This window comes from Salvelinus alpinus, chromosome 20 (genome assembly GCF_045679555.1).
Source record: "Salvelinus alpinus chromosome 20, SLU_Salpinus.1, whole genome shotgun sequence".
NCBI lineage: Eukaryota > Metazoa > Chordata > Actinopteri > Salmoniformes > Salmonidae > Salvelinus > Salvelinus alpinus.
This window is the reverse complement of record NC_092105.1, coordinates 16,971,968-16,992,558: the sequence shown is the minus strand read 5'-3', so window position 1 is coordinate 16,992,558 and position 20,591 is coordinate 16,971,968. Positions and strand designations below refer to the sequence as shown.

General features: G+C 42.1%; 1 protein-coding gene across 6 annotated transcripts in view; it reads left to right on the top strand.

Moving 5' to 3' along the window:
- Nucleotides 1-20,591, top strand: part of LOC139546390 (interleukin-1 receptor accessory protein-like 1) — a 561,546-nt gene that overhangs the window by 49,676 nt on the left and 491,279 nt on the right. The gene's annotated exons all lie outside the window — the stretch shown is intronic.

Below are 20,591 nucleotides of genomic sequence, written 5' to 3'. Positions count from 1 at the left end.
TTTATGTACATATCTACCTCAAATACCTTATTATTATCTATCCTGATGCCTGGTCACTTTACCCTGCCTTTATGTACATATCTACCTCAAATACCTTATTATTATCTATCCTGATGCCTAGTTACTTTACCCTGCCTTCATGTACATATCTACCTCAAATACCTTATTATTATCTATCCTGATGTCTAGTCACTTTACCCTGCCTTCATGTACATATCTAACTCAAATACCTTATTATTATCTACCCTGATGTCTAGTCACTTTACCCTGCCTTCATGTACATATCTACCTCAAATACCTTATTATTATCTATCCTGATGCCTAGTTACTTTACCCTGCCTTCATGTACATATCTACCTCAAATACCTTATTATTATCTATCCTGATGTCTAGTCACTTTACCCTGCCTTCATGTACATATCTACCTCAAATACCTTATTATTATCTATCCTGATTCCTAGTTACTTTACCCTGCCTTCATGTACATATCTACCTCAAATACCTTATTATTTATTATCTATCCTGATGTCTAGTCACTTTACCCTGCCTTCATGTATATATCTACCTCAAATACCTTATTATTATCTATCCTGATGTCTAGTCACTTTACCCTGCCTTCATGTACATATCTACCTCAAATACCTTATTATTATCTATCCTGATGTCTAGTCAGTTTACCCTGCCTTCATGTACATATCTACCTCAAATACCTTATTATTATCTATCCTGATGTCTAGTCACTTTCCCTGCCTTCATGTACATATCTACCTCAAATACCGTATTATTATCTATCCTGATGTCTAGTCACTTTACCCTGCCTTCATGTACATATCTACCTCAAATATCTTATTATCTATCCTGATGTCTAGTCACTGTCCCTGCCTTCATGTACATATCTACCTCAAATACCTTATTATTATCTATCCTGATGTCTAGTCACTTTACCCTGCCTTCATGTACATATCTACCTCAAATACCTTATTATTATCTATCCTGATGCCTAGTTACTTTACCCTGCCTTCATGTACATATCTACCTCAAATACCTTATTATTATCTATCCTGATGCCTAGTTACTTTACCCTGCCTTCATGTACATATCAACCTCAAATAGCTTATTATTATCTATCCTGATATCTAGTGACTTTACCCTGCCTTTATGTACATATCTACCTCAAATACCTTATTATTATCTATCCTGATGCCTGGTCACTTTACCCTGCCTTTATGTACATATCTACCTCAAATACCTTATTATTATCTATCCTGATGCCTAGTTACTTTACCCTGCCTTCATGTACATATCTACCTCAAATACCTTATTATTATCTATCCTGACGCCTAGTCACTTTACCCTGCATTCATGTACATATCTACCTCAAATACCTTATTATTATCTATCCTGACGCCTAGTCACTTTACCCTGCATTCATGTACATATCTACCTCAAATACCTTATTATTATCTATCCTGATGCCTGGTCACTTTACCCTGCCTTTATGTACATATCTACCTCAAATACCTTATTATTATCTATCCTGATGCCTGGTCACTTTACCCTGCCTTTATGTACATATCTACCTCAAATACCTTATTATTATCTATCATGATGCCTAGTTACTTTACCCTGCCTTCATGTACATATCTACCTCAAATACCTTATTATTATCTATCCTGATGCCTGGTCACTTTACCCTGCCTTCATGTACATATCTACCTCAAATACCTTATTATTATCTATCCTGATGCCTAGTCACTTTACCCTGCCTTTATGTACATATCTACCTCAAATACCTTATTATTATCTATCCTGATGCCTAGTTACTTTACCCTGCCTTCATGTACATATCTACCTCAAATACCTTATTATTATCTATCATGATGCCTAGTTACTTTACCCTGCCTTCATGTACATATCTACCTCAAATACCTTATTATTATCTATCCTGATGCCTGGTCACTTTACCCTGCCTTCATGTACATATCTACCTCAAATACCTTATTATTATCTATCCTGATGCCTAGTCACTTTACCCTGCCTTTATGTACATATCTACCTCAAATACCTTATTATTATCTATCCTGATGCCTAGTCACTTTACCCTGCCTTTATGTACATATCTACCTCAAATATCTTATTATTATCTATCCTGATGCCTGGTCACTTTACCCTGCCTTTATGTACATATCTACCTCAAATACCTTATTATCTATCCTGATGTCTAGTCACTTTACCCTGCCTTCATGTACATATCTACCTCAAATATCTTATTATTATCTATCCTGATGCCTGGTCACTTTACCCTGCCTTTATGTACATATCTACCTCAAATACCTTATTATTATCTATCCTGATGTCTAGTCACTTTACCCTGCCTTTATGTACATATCTACCTCAAATACCTTATACCTCTGCACATTGATCTGGTACTGGTACTCCCTGTATATGTTGCCATTCTTGTGTATTTATTTTGATTCCTCTTGTGTTACTATTTAATTTTTTCTACACCTGTTGTATTCGGTGCATGTGACAAATACAATTTGATTTGAGTTTGATTTGAAATGGTCAGAACAAAACAGAAAGGTGCCGTCTCTACAGGTGAACCAAGAAGAAGAATATCTCCCCACCTCCTCCTCGTCCTCCCCCTCCCCTCTCCAGTCTGCTCCAGCCCTGACATTATCTTCCAGGTAGCCCCCAGTCAAGCAGACAATGGCTTTTTAAACAGGCAGGACTCTGGGGACCCGAGCAGAGGGACATTATTGGCCTCATTTAGGACCCATCGTCACGAGGATGGCTCTGCCAGATAGGGACCGTTATTGCCATGGATACCAGCACATCCCTGCTAAGAAATACCAAGCCTAGCATTCCCCCTTATTTCAGGGATTTGTGTGGGTTTTGTGTTCTTGATAGTATATGCTCACTACTGCAGCACACACATACATCCTCTCTGGCAGTTACAGAGCAGCTGTAGGGTTGACAGTTTTCTGGATGGTGGACAACCAAGCTTAGCCTTGTCTCTTTCTCTCTTTCTTTCTCTCTCCCTCTCTCTGTCTCTCTCTCTCACTCTCTCTTTGAGGGATTAAAATGTATTACAGGGTTTTGTGTGTGTTGTGTGTTGTGGTTGATCTTATGCCTTAATTACAATTTATAGCAGCCTAGAGGCTACTATACAGGAGTCATGTTATGTTGATGCGGATTATAGTGGTGATGAGACAGAACAGGAGTCATGTTGATGAGGATTATAGAGGTGATGAGACAGGACAGAAGTCATGTTATGTTGATGAGGATTATAGTGGTGATGAGACAGAACAGGAGTCATGTTGATGAGGATTATAGAGGCGATGAGACAGGACAGAAGTCATGTTATGTTGATGAGGATTAGGGAGGTGATGAGACAGGACAGAAGTCATGGTATGTTGATGAGGATTAGGGTGGTGATGAGACAGGACAGGAGTCATGTTATGTTGATGAGGATTAGAGTGGTGATGAGACAGGACAGGAGTCATGTTGATGAGGATTAGAGTGGTGATGAGACAGGACAGGAGTCATGTTGATGAGGATTATAGTGGTGATGAGACAGGACAAGAGTGATGTTGATGAGGATTATAGTGGTGATGAGACAGGACAGGAGTCATGTTGATGAGTATTAGAGTGGTGATGAGACAGGACAGGGGTCATGTTATGTTGATGAGGATTATAGTGGTGATGAGACAGGACAGGTGTCGTGGTATGTTGATGAGGATTAGAGTGGTGATGCGACAGGACAGAAGTCATGTTGATGAGGATTATAGAGGTGATGAGACAGGACAGGAGTCATGTTTTGTTGATGAGGATTAGAGTGGTGATGAGACAGGACAGGAGTCATGTTGATGAGGAGTATAGTGGTGATGAGACAGGACAGGAGTCATGTTATGTTGATGAGGATTATAGTGGTGATGCGACAGGACAGGAGTCATGTTATGTTGATGAGGATTCGAGTGGTGATGAGACAGGACAGGAGTCATATTTTGTTGATGAGGAGTAGAGTGGTAATGAGACAGGACAGGAGTCATCTTGATGAGGAGTATAGTGGTGATGAGACAGGACAGGAGTCATGTTCTGTTGATGAGGATTATAGTGGTGATGAGACAGGACAGGAGTCATGTTGATGAGGATTATAGTGGTGATGAGACAGGACAGGAGTCATTTTATGTTGATGAGTATTATAGTGGTTATGAGACAGGACAGGAGTCATGTTATGTTGATGATGATTATAATGGTGATGAGACAGGACAGGAGTCATGTTGATGAGGAATATAGTGGTGATGAGACAGGACAGGAGTCATGATGATGAGGATTACAGTGGTGATGAGACAGGACAGGAGTCATGTTATGTTGATGAGGATTATAGTGGTGATGAGACAGGACAGGAGTCATGTTATATTGATGAGGATTAGAGTGGTGATGAGACAGGACCGGATTCATGATGATGAGGATTATAGTGGTGATGAGACAGGACAGGAGTCATGTTATATTGATGAGGATTAGAGTGGTGATGAGACAGGACCGGATTCATGATGATGAGAATTAGAGAGGTGATGAGACAGGACAGGAGTCATGTTATGTTGATGAGGATTAGAGAGGTGATGAGACAGGACAGGAGTCATGTTATATTGATGAGGATTAGAGTGGTGATGAGACAGGACAGGAGTCATGTTGATGAGGATTAGAGAGGTGATGAGACAGGACAGGAGTCATGTTGATGAGAATTAGAGTGGTGATGAGACAGGACAGGAGTCATGTTGATGAGGATTAGAAGGGTGATGAGTAAGCAGTAAGCAGGATGGACTGCCATGCCCTCCAACAATACCCAGCATCGTTGGAGATGAGCTCTGCAGACAATAGGGATTGGAATGGGATCGCTGGCTGAACATACATGAGACACACACACACACACACACACACACACAAAGAAATACACCCACACACACACAAATAAATGCAATCATGCACACACGCACGGACACATGCGCACACATGCGCACACACACAAACACACACACAAACAAAGATATACAGCCAATACACACAAACACAGATGCAGTCATGCACGCACGCATGCGTGAACTAACACACATACACCCACACACACAACACGTGCACACTCACACACACAAAGATATACATCCAATACACACACACACACACACAGATGCAGTCATGCACTCACACACGCAATAACTTACACACGCAGACACACACACAAAAGGACTAGTAAAGAGAATACTACAGACACATTGGAATCGTTGAACAAAATCTGAAATGTATTGATGAAATATAATAAAATCACTCATTGTTTGTTTTTTATCAAAGCAAAAATAATTAGCTACAAAAAAAGATAAAAACTACAGTAAAACATCAACTGCAGTGTTCCTCACCTGGCTTACTGTAAAAATCAAAACAAAGGATTGATTACTGTACTTCTATATTTCCATCAACCCTGTCTTGTGGATTTGGCCACAGGTTCTCATCCACATCAAAAGGGATGTTTTCATTAGCCAAACATCTTGGGAAGAATCTTCGGGCATGGCGAATCCAGGCCTGACACTGGTCTGTCGTGATGTCATTGCATGCGTCATCCAAGGCCTGGAGAAAGGTGGCTTGTTCGTGAGGGCGCCTATCATAGTATACCTTCCACCTCCATGTGGAGAAAAAATCCTCATTTGGGTTTTAGGAAAGGAGAGTATGGGGGTAAGTACAGGGTGGTAAATTGTGGATGGGCCTGAAACCATGCTTGCACCATTTGAGCATGGTGGAACCTGACATTATCCCACACAAGGACATAGGTCATGCCATCAGCTCTACAGACCTGATTTCGCCCATCAAGGAAGGTTACATTCGAACAGCGAATCATGTGGCTGCCTGCAACTCAATATATAGAGTATGTAGAGTAGAGAGCTTTAGTTGTTGTTCGACCAAACATTAGAACGGGCAAGATGCGTAATCTAAGCAACTTTGACCCTGGTATGATTGTTGATGCCACACATGGTGATTCCAGCATCTCAGAAACAGCTGCCTACCTGGGATTTTTATGCACTACAGTCTCTAGAGTTTACAGAGAATGGTGCGATAAACAAAACACATTCAGTGAGCCGCAGTTCTGTGGGCAAAAACACCTTGCTAATGAGAGAGGTCAGAGGAGAATGTCCAGACTCATTCAAGCTAACAGAAAGGCCACAAATGCTCAAATAACAGCTGTTTAAAACAGTGGTGTGCAGAACGGCATGTCTTAACGTACAACACCAGGCTGTTGTGGAGGCAAAAGGGGGTCCTACCCAGTACTAGATAGGTGTACCTAATAAAGTGGCCGGTGAGTGTACAGTAATGTCAAATCTGAAAACATGGTCTGGAAAAGTGGTACATGGGACCATAGAAACAGTGTCTGATAAAGAATGATGATGAAATATTACAGCCATAGATAATGTAGTCCAATTGGTTCATATTCCACGGTAATTGGTGTCAATGGATCTCATTATCCTGAAACTTTCATAATCTAAACATGGAATATTGTTTGTCAGTTTCCATAAAACTATGCATTAAGAGTAATTCAACAGTTACTTATCATTTTGAGCGATTGTATTAATTGATAGTTAGATCATTGCGATGAAATGAATAGACAGTCATCTCAGATGTAATGTGTGAATTGCATTTTGAAATGGTAATACTTTGATGTTAAGTATGTCATTTTGAACAGGTGATTTTAGTTCAGTGAACAAATGATCTTAGCTTTACGTGTATTGTATCCAAGCAAATGGAAAAAGTGTTAGAGTTTTGAAAAATGTGTATTTTGACAATTGACATCAAGGTTCCGAAATTAGTGCCAAAGTGATTGTAAAAAACTGTAATTTGTTCAGGTAAAAACGTGTTTGAACTCACATTTCACAATTTGACATAAGGGTAGGCAACGCTGCAGGCTTTAAATTAGAGATGTTATTCTTCATGCTTTAAAGCCATTTTCTAAGCATTACTGAACAAAGAACCGTTTGGGAGCCAATTGAACGTTCTCTTTTAGGTGAACAGAGCCAACCGTCTTGTGGGTTAACCTAAATACTTTCCCCAAAACCTTCTCAATAAAATGTTAACAGCAAAGTAGGCTTACCTGGCAGAAGTAGACCATGAGTAAGTATATAATTTGTATCTATTATTTGTTATTTGCTAAATTTGCAATGAGCTGCAGCAGTACAGAACCGGCACCAGACTGCACACTAGATTTGCAGTTAAAGGGCCAGAGGGGAGAAGAATGGGCCTATTTGAAAGCTAAAAATAAGAATATGACTAGCCTGCGACATATTTCATTTTTTAAAAGTAGCTCTCAGGCTAGAAAAGGTTGGAGACACCCCTTGCCTTAGATCCATTCTTTATCAGGTGTGCTTGGAAAGGGCAACAGTAGTGCAAGAGTTGTTCTGTGTTAAAAAGTAGCCTAAATGGGACATGGTTCCGTTGTGTTGAAGAACAGGGTGGTGTGGTCTCCCTCAGTGGAAGGTGGGTGCTAATGGTCGAGGTAGGAGACGGTCACTGCTTCTTTACTAAAGACCATGTTGACGGTAACCACTCAGGCACCAGACAATGAACACACACAACTGGAGAACTGGGCCGGGGAATTGGTCCTCTTGTAGAGCACTCTGCACACACTGCTGTTTGTGTCTTTGTGACTCTTCCAGTAATGGTGTGTGTGTGTGTGTGTGTGTGTGTGTGTGTGTGTGTGTGTGTGTGTGTGTGTGTGTGTGTGTGTGTGTGTGTGTGTGTGTGTGTGTGTGTGTGTGTGTGTGTGTCAGGTAAGGAGGGGGTTGGCTGTGAATCTCCGGGTAATTAATCACAGTCAGTACAGAGGTGTATGGTGCGACTAAAACCTTGCATCTCTTCCTCACCTCACCATCCACAGGCCCTCGTTTACCCTCTGGTGATTAACCAGGACCGCCCACGGTCAACCAGGACCGCCCACGGTCAACCACGGTCAGCATTGTACTTGTCCTCTTGCTCAGTTGTGCATCGGGGCCTCCCACTCCTCTTTCTATTCTGGTTAGAGCCAGTTTGTGCTGTTCTGTGAAGGGAGTAGTACAGGGAGTAGATCTTCAGTTTCTTGGAAATTTCTCACATGGAATAGCCTTCATTTCTCAGAACAAGAATAGACTGATGAGTTTCAGAAGAAAGGTCTTTGTTTCTGGCCACTTTGAGCCTGTAATCGAACCCACAAATGTTGAAGCTCCAGATACTCAACTAGTCTAAAGAAGGCCAGTTTTAGTGCTTCTTTAATCAGAACAACAGGTTTCAGCTGTGCTAACATAATTGCAAAAGGGTTTTCAATTAGCCTTTTAAAATGATAAACTTAGATTAGCAAACAGAACGTTTCCAGCTACAATAGTAATTTACAACATTACACTGTATTTCTGATCAATTTGATGTTATTTTAATGGACAGAAAATGTGCTTTTCTTTCAAAAACAAGGACATTTCTAAGTGACCCCAAACTTTTGAACGGTAGTGTACATACTAAATACATAATTTTATTTTTGATGCCATGGGGCAGAGAGAAACATTTGCAGTTTTATAGCTAACCTCATGCTATTACACATTTTGCCATGAGGCTGAGAGAAAATGTTGCTGTTTTAGAGCTCAGGGATTCTTGAAAGATGGGGCAATCAACTTTTTTTCCACAAATGTTTGTCAGACACCATAAAATGCATTTAATGTTTACAATTATTATCCAACAAGTCTTTAAAGGCCTTGACTGTTTAAATCTAACATTCTGTTTTTCAAATATATATTAATACAAATCTCCAAACTTCTTTTTATGTTGTTTTATAGCACTATTAAATGGTAATTTCTTTAGCATTTTGGGATTTTTCTGGATTTAGAACGTAAGACAACATTTATAAAGCAAACATTATCCCTTAGGACTAGCACAGCATCTACTTCAATTGTTTCAGCATGTGTTGCAGAACAGTGATGAATATTGACAACAAAAAAAACAATTTTAAGGGGCTTAACCATCAGTGACGGAGTTGTCAACAGATACTCAAAACAGACATATTTTTGCACCTAAAAATAAAAGTTCAAAACAAACATGGAAAATATGGAAAATGATTCATGAAAATCCCCAATAAAAACATGACAATTCGATCAGATCTTTCAGCACTCAGAGTTGACATCAGACAAAAATCTATGACGTGTTCATATGCTATCTGGGGGCCCTGACCTCCCCAAAATCCATCGGCCCCCCCACCTCGCGTTGGCTGCGGAGGTATGTCCTACACCAGTGCTCCCAGTTAAGCGAACAGTAGCCTATCTTATTGGCACCTTGGAGAGCATCAGCATTATCGATACCCCCTTCCATATCACTGTCTTTATCATTGGATCAGTACCAAGTACCAAGACAATAATGTCCTCCTACAGACGGACGTCATATTGTCTCCCCTTTTCCTAGGCCTAGATTAGATGGTTGTATTCAAAACAATATAGTTTTCACTGATCTGTTTGTGTGTCACTAGAGTAAGCTGCTACACAAAAAAAAGTATACGCAACATGTAAAGTATTTGTCCCATGTTTCATGAGCTGAAATAGAAAATCCCAGAAATGTTCTATATGCACAAAAATATTATTTTTCTCAAATTTTGTGCACAAATTTGATTACATCCCTGTTTATGAGCATTTCTCCTTTGCCAAGATAATCCATCCACCGGACAGGAGGTTGTGAGACCAATTAGACGTACTGCGAAATTCTCTAAAACGACGTTGGAGGCAGCCTATGGTATGGAAATTGACATAAAACTATCTGGCAACAGTTCTGGTGCACATTCCTGCAGTCAGCATGCCAATTGCACACTCCCTCAAAACTTGAGACATCTGTGGCATTGTGTTGTGTGACAAAACTGCACATTTTAGAGTGACCTTGTATTGTCCCCAGCACAAGGTGCACCTGTGTAAAGATCATGCTGTTTAGTCAGCATCTTGATATTTTATTTAAAAGTCAGTTAAAAATAACATCTTATTTACAATGACGGCCTACCCCGGCCAAACCCTAAACCGGACGACGCTGGACCAATTGTGCACCGCCCTATGGGACTCCCAGTCACTTCCGGGTTTGATACAGCCTGGAATCGAACCAGGGTCTGTAGTGACACCACTAGCACTGAGATGCAGGGCCTTATACCGCTGCGCCACTCAGGATATGCAACACCTGTCAGGTGGATGGATTATCTTGACACTTGATACCCTCTCACTAATAGGAATGTAAACAACTTTGTGCACAAATAAGCTTTTTGTACTACTTTTTGTACCAGCACAATACATGTTGTGTTTAATTTGTGTCGTATTAAACAATATGTTGCTCATGTCTCCAGTCATATAAAGTATAGTAGAATTGAGTGAAATGTGTTTATAAAAGGCTCCATTTTTCCCATGCAAAGAAGGAGAAGAATCGTCTCTGATTAGCGCTGCTCTGTTACTCAGGTATGCATTATTCAGAACGGTCTGTTTTGCTAACAGTGATTGAGATGTATTTTTAGCCTAAATATAACTATGCAATCTACTCATCACATTAGGAATATTAGCCTATCTTACATTAGTCTGCAAATGTTATGATAAATGATTTCAATCCTTTATTGTAATGTTGCAATTCTATGGTGAAAAAATAGCTTCCCCAAACATGAAACTCAAGCGCCGCCTATGGAGGTCGGTTTTTGAAGTAGTTTTGTCACAATACTAGTATCGCGATACTACAATACCATGTTTTCCATGGCAAAAAAAGAAAACAGGAATTAGACAAAACTCTATGGTACAATTAAAACCTACTTTAGGTAAAGTGTGGGTGCTATAGCTTGCAATATAAACTCATGTGACTCTGGTGACAACATCATGGTGTTTGCTTCTAACATTAGGGTTATTTTTGTTTGTTTTTGCTGTTCTTCAAATAGTATTTTATATAATTTCAAATAATTTAATATAATTTAATATAATTTTTGAGTTTAGAAATTTTGTAGAAATGCAGTAAATGAGCGTCAACTTCCGAAAATGCCCCCCCCCCCCCTCCCCCAACCCCCACTCTGCCATACCCTAGGTTTGGCTTCCCTCTTCCTCTCCCCCTACCTCTCCCCCTCTCCCTCTCCCTCTTCCTCTCCCTCTCCCCTGCCCACACCTTCTTCCTCTCCCTCTCCCTCTTCCTCTCCCTCTCTCTCTTCCTCTCCCTCTCCCCTGCCCACACCTTCTTCCTCCCCCTCTCCCACTCCCCATTCCTCTCCTTCTTCCTCTCCCTTTCCCCCTTCCTCTACCTCTGCCTTTCCCTCTACCTCTCACCGCAAACTATACCTCACCCTTGCCCTCTCCCTCTCCATGTCCCTCTCAATCTCCACCTCCCTCTTCCTCTACCTCTACCTCTTCCTCTACCACTCCACCACCCTCTCTCTCTACCTCTCCTCCTCCATCTACCTCTACATCTCCCATTCCCTTTACTACTCATTCTACCTTTCCCTCTGCCTTTCCCCCTCATTCTACCTCTCCCTCTACATGTCCCTCTCTCTCTCCTTCTACCTCTCCCCCTCCATCTACATCTACCTTTCCCCTTTCCCCTCCCTCTACCTCTCCTTCTACCTCTCCTCCTCCATCTCCCTCTAGCTCTCCCTCTCCCTCTCCCTCTCCCTCTCCCTCTCCCCCTCCCTCTCCCTCTCCCTCTAGCTCTCCCTCTCCCTCTCCCTCTCCCTCTCCTCTTACAGTAAATGCTCAGGAGATTGTCTTTTACCTCAGAGCGGCGAGCATGCCGTCTTTAAATTGGATTAAATCCTTAAATCACACAATCAATCATCCACAGCATACTGTGCCAAAATGGCGGCGGCTGAGTGTGTTTCCTCATCTGTTTTAAAGATGCCTTAAAGATGGCATAGCGGCAGATAGCAGAGCTGCTACATTGACATTTACATGTTAGTCATTTAGCAGACGCTCTTATCCAAAGCCACTTACAGAACATCAGCAATGTCAGTGCTAGTAAGGGGAAAAGTCAAGTGTTAGTTCAGGAATGGCAAGGATGTGCTTTCTGAATGTGTATATATAAATATATATATATTATATTATTATAATGTTTTACTACTAGCCTATGCATACTGTACAACTGGAACCCCTGCAGGGTTAAAGTGAAATGCTCACATGTTAACCACCACTCGTGGCTATCGGTGCTGTGAAGGAGGATGTGTTTTTAGTGTCATTCAGAACATTGTATTGCTATGTCGATATGGGAATATGTGCATAGCCTATGACACACCACAGCACACACACACACACACACACACAGACTTACAAATGCATACTCACGCGTTCACACACACACAGCGGGACACATAGGGTGAGACGATAATTGAATTTGCTGAACAGTACGCAAGGGAGCAGGGAGGGAGAAACAGCTGTCCAGGGACATACATTCCTACAACAATGGCAGCAGACAGTCAACTCCATCACCCTTCTTTCAGGGCGTCGCAGCCCAACGCTGGGCCGTAACCCTCATTTTCCACTCATAGACAGCAGGCAAGCAGTACCCGACACATACAATGATCTGTAAAGTCTCTCAGTCGTGCAGTGAATTTCACAGATTCAACCACAAAGACCAGGGAGGTTTTCCAATGCCTCACAAAGAAGAGCACCTATTGGTAGATGGGTCAAAATATAAAAAGCAGACATTGGATATCCCTTTCAGCATGGCGAAGTTATTAATTACACTTTTGTATTTGTATTTATTATTGATCCCCATTAGCTGTTACTCTTTCTGGGTTCCAGCAGAATTTAGGCAGTTTATACAATTGTAATAAATTCACAGTTTTCACAACACACTGTGTGCCCTTAGGCCCCTACTCCACCACTACCACATATGTACATTACAAAATCCATGTGTATGTATAGTGCGTATGTTATCGTGTGTGTGTGTGTGTGTGTGTGTGTATACATGTGTCTGTGCAATGGTGTATCAATACACCCAGTTACTACAAAGACACAGGTGTCCTTCCTAACTTAGTAGACGGAGAGGAAGGAAACCGCTCAGGGATTTTACCTTGAGGCCAATGGAGATTTTAAAACAGTTCCAGTTTAATGGATGTCATAGGAGAAAACTGAGGATGGATCAACAACATTGTAGTTACTCCACAATACTAACCTAAATGACAGAGTGAAAAGAAGGAACCCTGTATATAATAAAAACATTCCAAAACATGTATCCTGTTTGCAATAAGGTAGTAAAGTAAAACTGCAAAAAATGTAGCAATGAAATGAACGTCATGTCCTGAATAGAAAGTGTAATATTTTTCCTGCAAATCCAACACAACACCGAGTACCACTCTTCATATTTTCAAGCATGGTGGTGGCTGCATTACATTTTAAATGTGTAGATTTGAGTCATTTAGCAGACACTCTCATCCAGAATGACTTACAGTAGTGAGTGAATACATTATTGTACTTTTTTATACCGGTTCCCTGTGGGAATTGAAACCACAACCCGACATCATGTTATGGGTATACTTCTCATGGGCAAGGACTAGGGAGTTTTTTAGGGGGATAAAAATAATCGGGAATAGAGCTAATCACAGGCAAAATTCTAGAGGAAAACCTGGTTCAGTCTGCTTTCCACCAGACACTGGGACACGAATTCACCTTTCAGCAGGACAGTAACCTAAAACACAAGGCCAAGTAGACACTGGAGTTGCTTACCAAGATTACATTAAATGTTCCTGAGTAGCCTAGTTACAGTTTTGACTTAAATCATCTTGAAAATCTATGGCAAGACTTCAAAATAGATGTCTAGCCATGATCAACAACCAACTTGACAGAAGAATAATGTGAAAATAGTGTACAATCCAGGTGTGCAAAGCTCTTAGAGACTTACCCAGAACGATTCACAGCTGTAATCGCTGCCAAAGGTGATTCTAACATGTATTGACTTAAGTGTGTGAATACTTATTTAACTGAGTATTCAATATATGTGCAATAATGTATAAAAACAGGTTTTCACTTTGTCATTATGGAGTATTGTGTATAGAGGGGTGAGAAAAAAATCGATTTCATCCATTTTGAATTCAGCCTGTCACACAACAACATGTGGAATAAGTCAAGGGGTATGAATACTTTCTGAAGGCACTGTAATAGACAGTAGCAGCAGCGAATGTGATGAGTGTGAATGTGTCGGCGTGTGCGGTGGTGTCAAGCGCGGCTGAAACGTGGATATCCCACCATGACGCTGTGTGTACACTCTCACACACACCTCGGAGGAAATGAGTTTGGCTGGCGTGTGTGGATGCTGGTCAGGTTATATATCATAGTGTTGGCCAGCGTGGTGGAAGGAGATCCACATGGGCCAGATCCATACCATCACTACTCCTATCAGATGGTCATCTTTCTGTATTACTGTGTGTGTGTGTGTGTGTGTGTGTGTGTGTGTGTGTGTGTGTGTGTGTGTGTGTGTGTGTGTGTGTGTGTGTGTGTGTGTGTGTGTGTGTGTGTGTGTGTGTGTGTGTGTATATTTACTCAAATGTGTGTGTTTCATAGTCTTGTGCCCTACTTTACCCAGCCCTAGTATCCCTCTAACTTTTCATAGTGGCGAATTGCTTTAATCAAAAATCTATGTAAACATAGATGGATGAAAAGGTTTAATTTAGGTTGGTTGGATATTATTACTGATTAAACATTTCCCAGTGTGCATTCCTGGGAGAGATATTCACTTAAAGCTACGCTAGCTTAGCGATGCCGCTCCACCTCACCTTTTTACCTCTCCCACCTGATTACCTGTCTTGCCCTAGAAACAACTGAACTTAGGAACTCAGTCTGGCATATTCAAATGAGCCTAGCCCGACGCGTTCTTCTTCTTCAGTTTGGGGAAATCAAGCCTTTTTCCTACTGGGTGAAATGAAGCGACTACAAACATGACTTTGGATATGGTAATTCAGAATATACCTTTGGATATAGCCCCGATATCCTTGAAATGATGACAGGACTTTTGACGTGAATTTTAAGATGTTTTATGAAAATGAATCGAACTTGCAGAAGTCTCAAAGTGATGACAGGGTGTTTTTCCCTGGTCTACGACAGTCACCATATTAGGGAGTATGATGGAAACAGTCACTTGTGTCTTCAAGAGAAGTTGTCATGTTTGTGTTGGCAACTCTTCACTTCATCCAAAGAGGCATAGACTTCACAGAAGTGCTTGAATGTTTTAACCCCTATGATATTTCTGGTTGAGGAGTTAGTGGTCTGGTCTGTGTGTTTGTTTGGGAGAAAGAGTCTGTACCTCTCAGCAGATAATACTAAAGTAGTAGATGGGGAATGGAGAGAGAGGACAAGTGAGGGGGTGGGGGTCACAAAACAAAGGGGCGGCAGGGTAGCCTAGTGGTTAGAGCGTTGGGCTAGTAACTGAAAGGTTGCAAGTTCAAATCCCCGAGCTGACAAGGTACAAATCTGTTGTTCTGCCCCTGAACAAGGCAGTTAACCCACAAACAAAGGGGCGGCAGGGTAGCCTAGTGGTTAGAGCTTTGGGCTAGTAACTGAAAGGTTGCAAGTTCAAATCCCCGAGCTGACAAGGTACAAATCTGTTGTTCTGCCCCTGAACAAGGCAGTTAACCCACTGTTCCTAGGCCGTCATTGAAAATAAGAATTTGTTCTTAACTGACTTGCCTAGTTAAATAAAGAGAAAAAATAAAATAAATGCCCTGGTCCCACTGGGCCTTTGAAGGCTTGACATTGTTGGGTCTTCAGGAGTGCCATTGTTGTGGGGAGCAGACTGTGTCAGGGAATGGTTTGACACTCTACAGCAGGAGACAGGAAGGCAGATCGGCTTCCTGGTCTCTATGCAGCTCCTGCCTGTCTCCATGTTGGCCAGTGGTCTCTATGCTGCTCCTGCCTGTCGCCATGTTGGCCAGTGGTCTCTATGTTGGCACCATGTTTATAGAGAACGACAAAAGGAAACACTGAAGTGATTGAGGAACACTGCTGCATCCTCTGTTTGAGAGAGCGAGAGTGAGTGTGTGTGTATGTGAATGAGTGTGGGATTTGTGTGGGACTGTCAATGTGTCAATGTGTCTGTGGGTGAGTGGGTATATGGTGGGTATACATTGACTGGACAACACATTAGGAACAACTGCTCTTTCCATGACATAGACTGACCAGGTGAATCCAGGTGAAAGCTATGATCCCTTATTGATGTCACGTGTTAAATCCACTTGAATCAGTGTAGATGAAGGGGAGGAGACCAGTTAAAGAAGGATATATGAAAGATATATGCCCTATGGGACTCCCAATCACGGCCGGACTGTAGTGATGCCTTTTGCACTGAGATGCAGTGCCTTAGACCACTGCGCCACTCAGGAGCCCAAATGCAGACACCAGACGTGATTGGGAGTCCCATAGGGCGGCGCACAATTGGCCCAGCGTCGTCCAGGTTTGACCGGGGTAGGCCGTCATTGTAAATAAGAATTGGTTCTTAACTGACTTGCCTAGTTAAATATAAAATTAAAAACATCAATTGTTCAGAGGAGACTGTGTGAATCAAGCCTTCATGGTTGAATTGCTGCAAAGAAACCACTACTAAAGGACACCAATAATAAGAAGAGACTTGCTTGGGCCAAGAAACTCAAGCAATGGACACTAGACCTGTGGAAATCTGTCCTTGCTCTGAAGAGTGCAAATTTGAGATTGTTGGTCTTTGTGAGACGCAGAGTAGGTGAACAGATGATGTGTGGTTCTCACCGTGAAGCATGGAGGAGGAGGTGTGGGGGTGCTGGTGACACTGTCTATGATTTATTTAGAATTCAAGGCACACTTAACCAGCATGGCTACCACAGCATTCTGCAGCGATACGCCATCCCATCTAGTTTGTGCTTTATGGGACTATCATTTGTTTTTCATCAGGACAATGATCCAACACCCCTCCAGGCTGTGTAAGGGCTATTTGACCAAGAAGGAGAGTGATGGAGTGCTGTGTCAGATGACCTGGCCTCCACAATCACCCGAAAGCTGTCATCAAGGAAAAGGGTGGCTACCTTGAAGAATCTAAAATCTAAAATACATTTTGATTTGTTCAACACTTTTTTGGTTACTACATGATTCCATGATTCCAAATTCCAATATTTCTATATTACTTAATTTCATTATTTTACTTTTAGACTTGTGTGTATTGTTGTGTATTGTTAGATATTACTGTACCGTTGGAGCTAGGAACACAAGCATTTCGCTACACCCGCAATGACATCTGCTAAATATGTGTATGTGAGCTATACAATTTGATTTGATTTTGAACTGACTCCAGTCTTCCCAAGGCCGTTTGTTGTTTCTCTCCTCTCCTCCTCTCCTCTCCTCTCTTCTCATCACAGCTCATCTCCTCTCCTCTCCTCTCATCACAGCTCATCTCCTCTCCTCTCCTCTCCTCTCCTCTCATCTCATCACAGCTCCTCTCCTCTCCTCTCCTCTCCTCTCCTCTCCTCTCCTCTCCTCTCCTCTCCTCTCTTCAGCTCATCTCCTCTCCTCTCCTCTCAGTCTATGATCGCTGTCACCTCTGACCCCCTTGTTCCTATGGTAGCCACAACAGAATTGTGTGCCTTTCAAGTCTCAATAGAAACACTTCAACTGAATCCAGCCCAGCCCACTCACTCTACTGTATTTGCATCTGCAGGCCTTTTCCATTTACAGGGTTCTTCAAAAGCTTTGTTTTGATTGTTTGGTACTTGTGAATAAAATAATGAAATGGTGGATATATTAGTAGGGATTGAAGACTATCATCTCCTCATGCGAAAGAGCACTGAATTCTAGTTGTCATCATTATGGCTCCAGCTAATACAGTGTGGAAATATTGTGTATTTTCCATCTAACTTCCGATTCATATAGACACATACACACACACACGCGTTCTCTGGAGTGATGAATAACGCTTCACCATCTGGCAGTCTGATGTACGAATCTGGGTTTGGAGGATGCCAGGAGAACGCTACCTGCCCGAATGCATAGTGCCAACTGTAAAGTTTGGTGGAGGAGGAATAATGGTCTGGGGCTGTTTTTCATGGTTCAGGCTCCTTCGTTCCAGTGAAAGGAAATCTTAACGCTACAGCATACAATGACATTCTAGATGATTCTGTGCTTCCAACTTTGTGACAACAGTTTTGGGAAGGCCCTTTCCTGTTTCAGCTTGACAATGCCCCGTGCAGAAAGCAAGGTCCATACAGAAATGGTTTGTTGAGATCGGTGTGGAAAAATTTAACTGGCCTGCACAAAGCCTAGACCTCAACCCCATAAACAGCTTTGGGATGAATTGGAACGCTGACTGTGAGCCAGGCCTATTCGCCCAACATCAGTGCCTGACCTCACTAATGCTCTTGTGGCTGAATGGAAGCAAGTCCCCACAGCAATGTTCCAACATCTAGTGGAAAGCCTTCCCAGAAGAGTGGAGGCTGTTATATCAGCAAAGGAGGGACCAACTCCATATTAACGCCCGTGATTCTGGAATGAGATGTTCGACGAGCAGGTGTCCACATACTTTAGGTCATGTAATGTTTCTGCCCAATCTAACAGCACACCAGAGGACAGAGAGTGACCAATCGAAAAGCACTACAGTGGAAAGGACAAAGGATTACCCAATCAAATTACACCTTGCAGCATATGTTGTACTGTCACAGCACATCAGAGACAGGTAATGTGGACTAAATGGTGTTGATGTCTGTTCTCCAAACTAAACACACTTCGTTCTATTCACTTACAGTTAATCACCAGGAAATCCATTCATCTTTAATGTCATACACACGCGCACGCGCACGCGCACACGCACACACGCGCACAGACGCACACGCACACGCACACACACACACAGACACACACAGACACACACACACACACACACACACACACACACACACACACACACACACACGCACACACACAAAGACACACACACACACACACACACACACAGACACACGCACGCACACACACACACACACAGACACACGCACGCACACACAGACACGCACACACGCACAAATGCACACACACACACACAAATGCACACACACACACACGCATGCACAGACACACACACACTCACGCACACACACACACGCACGCACACACACAGACACACACGCATGCAGGCACACACACATATTCATATCACAGTCTAGTCATTAGAGTGGGTTACTATATGTTAGAGTATGTTGTTTACCACCATGGAAAAAACCTACCGCCTTCATCTGTTAACATGATTTACAAGGTCCAAAGAGACGGCTGGGATATTTTCTATAACAACGTGATTGTCTGTGTGTGTGTCTGTGAGAAGGCTTACGTAAAATGAGCATTTCTGAGTATTTAGTGTGTGTGGAAACTTTTGAGGATTTTATGGAATTTTCAAGTTCAAGTTTTATTTGTCACATGCACAAGTAGGTCTACAACTAGCAAGCCCTACCCAGCAGTATTCAATATGAAAATAAGTATAACTAATGAACTAATAAAAAAACATTAGAATTACAAGAGGAAGCTATATACAAGGTCAATGGACAATGTGCAGGTATACTGGAGTATTTGAGGTAGATATGTACATGTTAGTATGTGGGTGTGAGTGTGCGTGTTAGTGTGTGTTGGTGTTAGTGTTAGTGTGAGTGTGTGTTGGTGTTAGTGTGTGGGTGTTAGTGTGTGTTAGTGTGAGTGTGAGTGTGTGGGTGTTAGTGTGTGTGGGTGTGGGTGTTAGTGTGTGTTCGTGTGAGTGTGTGGGTGTTAGTGTGAGTGTTAGTGTAAGTGTGTGTGTGTGTGTGTGTGTGTGTGTGTGTTCGTGTGAGTGTGTGGGTGTTAGTGTGAGTGTTAGTGTAAGTGTGTGTGTGTGTGTGTGTGTGTGTGTGTGTGTGTGTGTGTGTGTGTGTGTGTGTGTGTGTGTGTGTGTGTTAGTGTGAGTGTGCGTGTTAGTGTGTGTTAGGGTGTGTTAGTGTGAGAGTGTGGGTGTTAGTGTGTGTTAGGGTGTGTTAGTGTGAGTGTGTGGGTGTTAGTGTGTGTTAGTGTGATTATGTGGGTGTGTGTGTGTGTGTTAGTGTGAGAGTGTAACTGTGTGGGTGTTAGTGTGTGTGTGTTAGTGGGTGGGTGTTACTGTTATTGTACGTTTTGGGTGTGTGTGTTAGTGTGAGTGTGAGTGTGTGTTAGTGTTAGTGTGTGTGTTAGTGAGAGTGTGAGTGTGTATTCGTGAGAGTGTGAGTGAGAGTGTCTGGGTGTTAGTGTGTGGGTGTTAGTGTTATAGGCGGGTGTCCGTGTGTGTGTGTCCATGTGTGTGTGTGTGTGTGTGTGTGTGTGTGTGTGTGTGCGTGTGTGTGTGTGTGTGCGAGTGAGTGAGTGAATTGAAATCCCCCACATCCCAACCTTCACACTCCTCCATTTTGAATGAAGCCAGTGGTCAGAAATGGTTTTCTTTACACATGTAATTATCACTTTATTGATTTCTCAGCATCTCTGCCAGGGAATGGTACCTCTTAAAATAGCTCCTGCTATGATAACTTGTCTCTATTGGAATCACCATTAGTAGCCCTTAGGGGAATGTGAGGACAGGAGTGTGTGTGTGTGTGT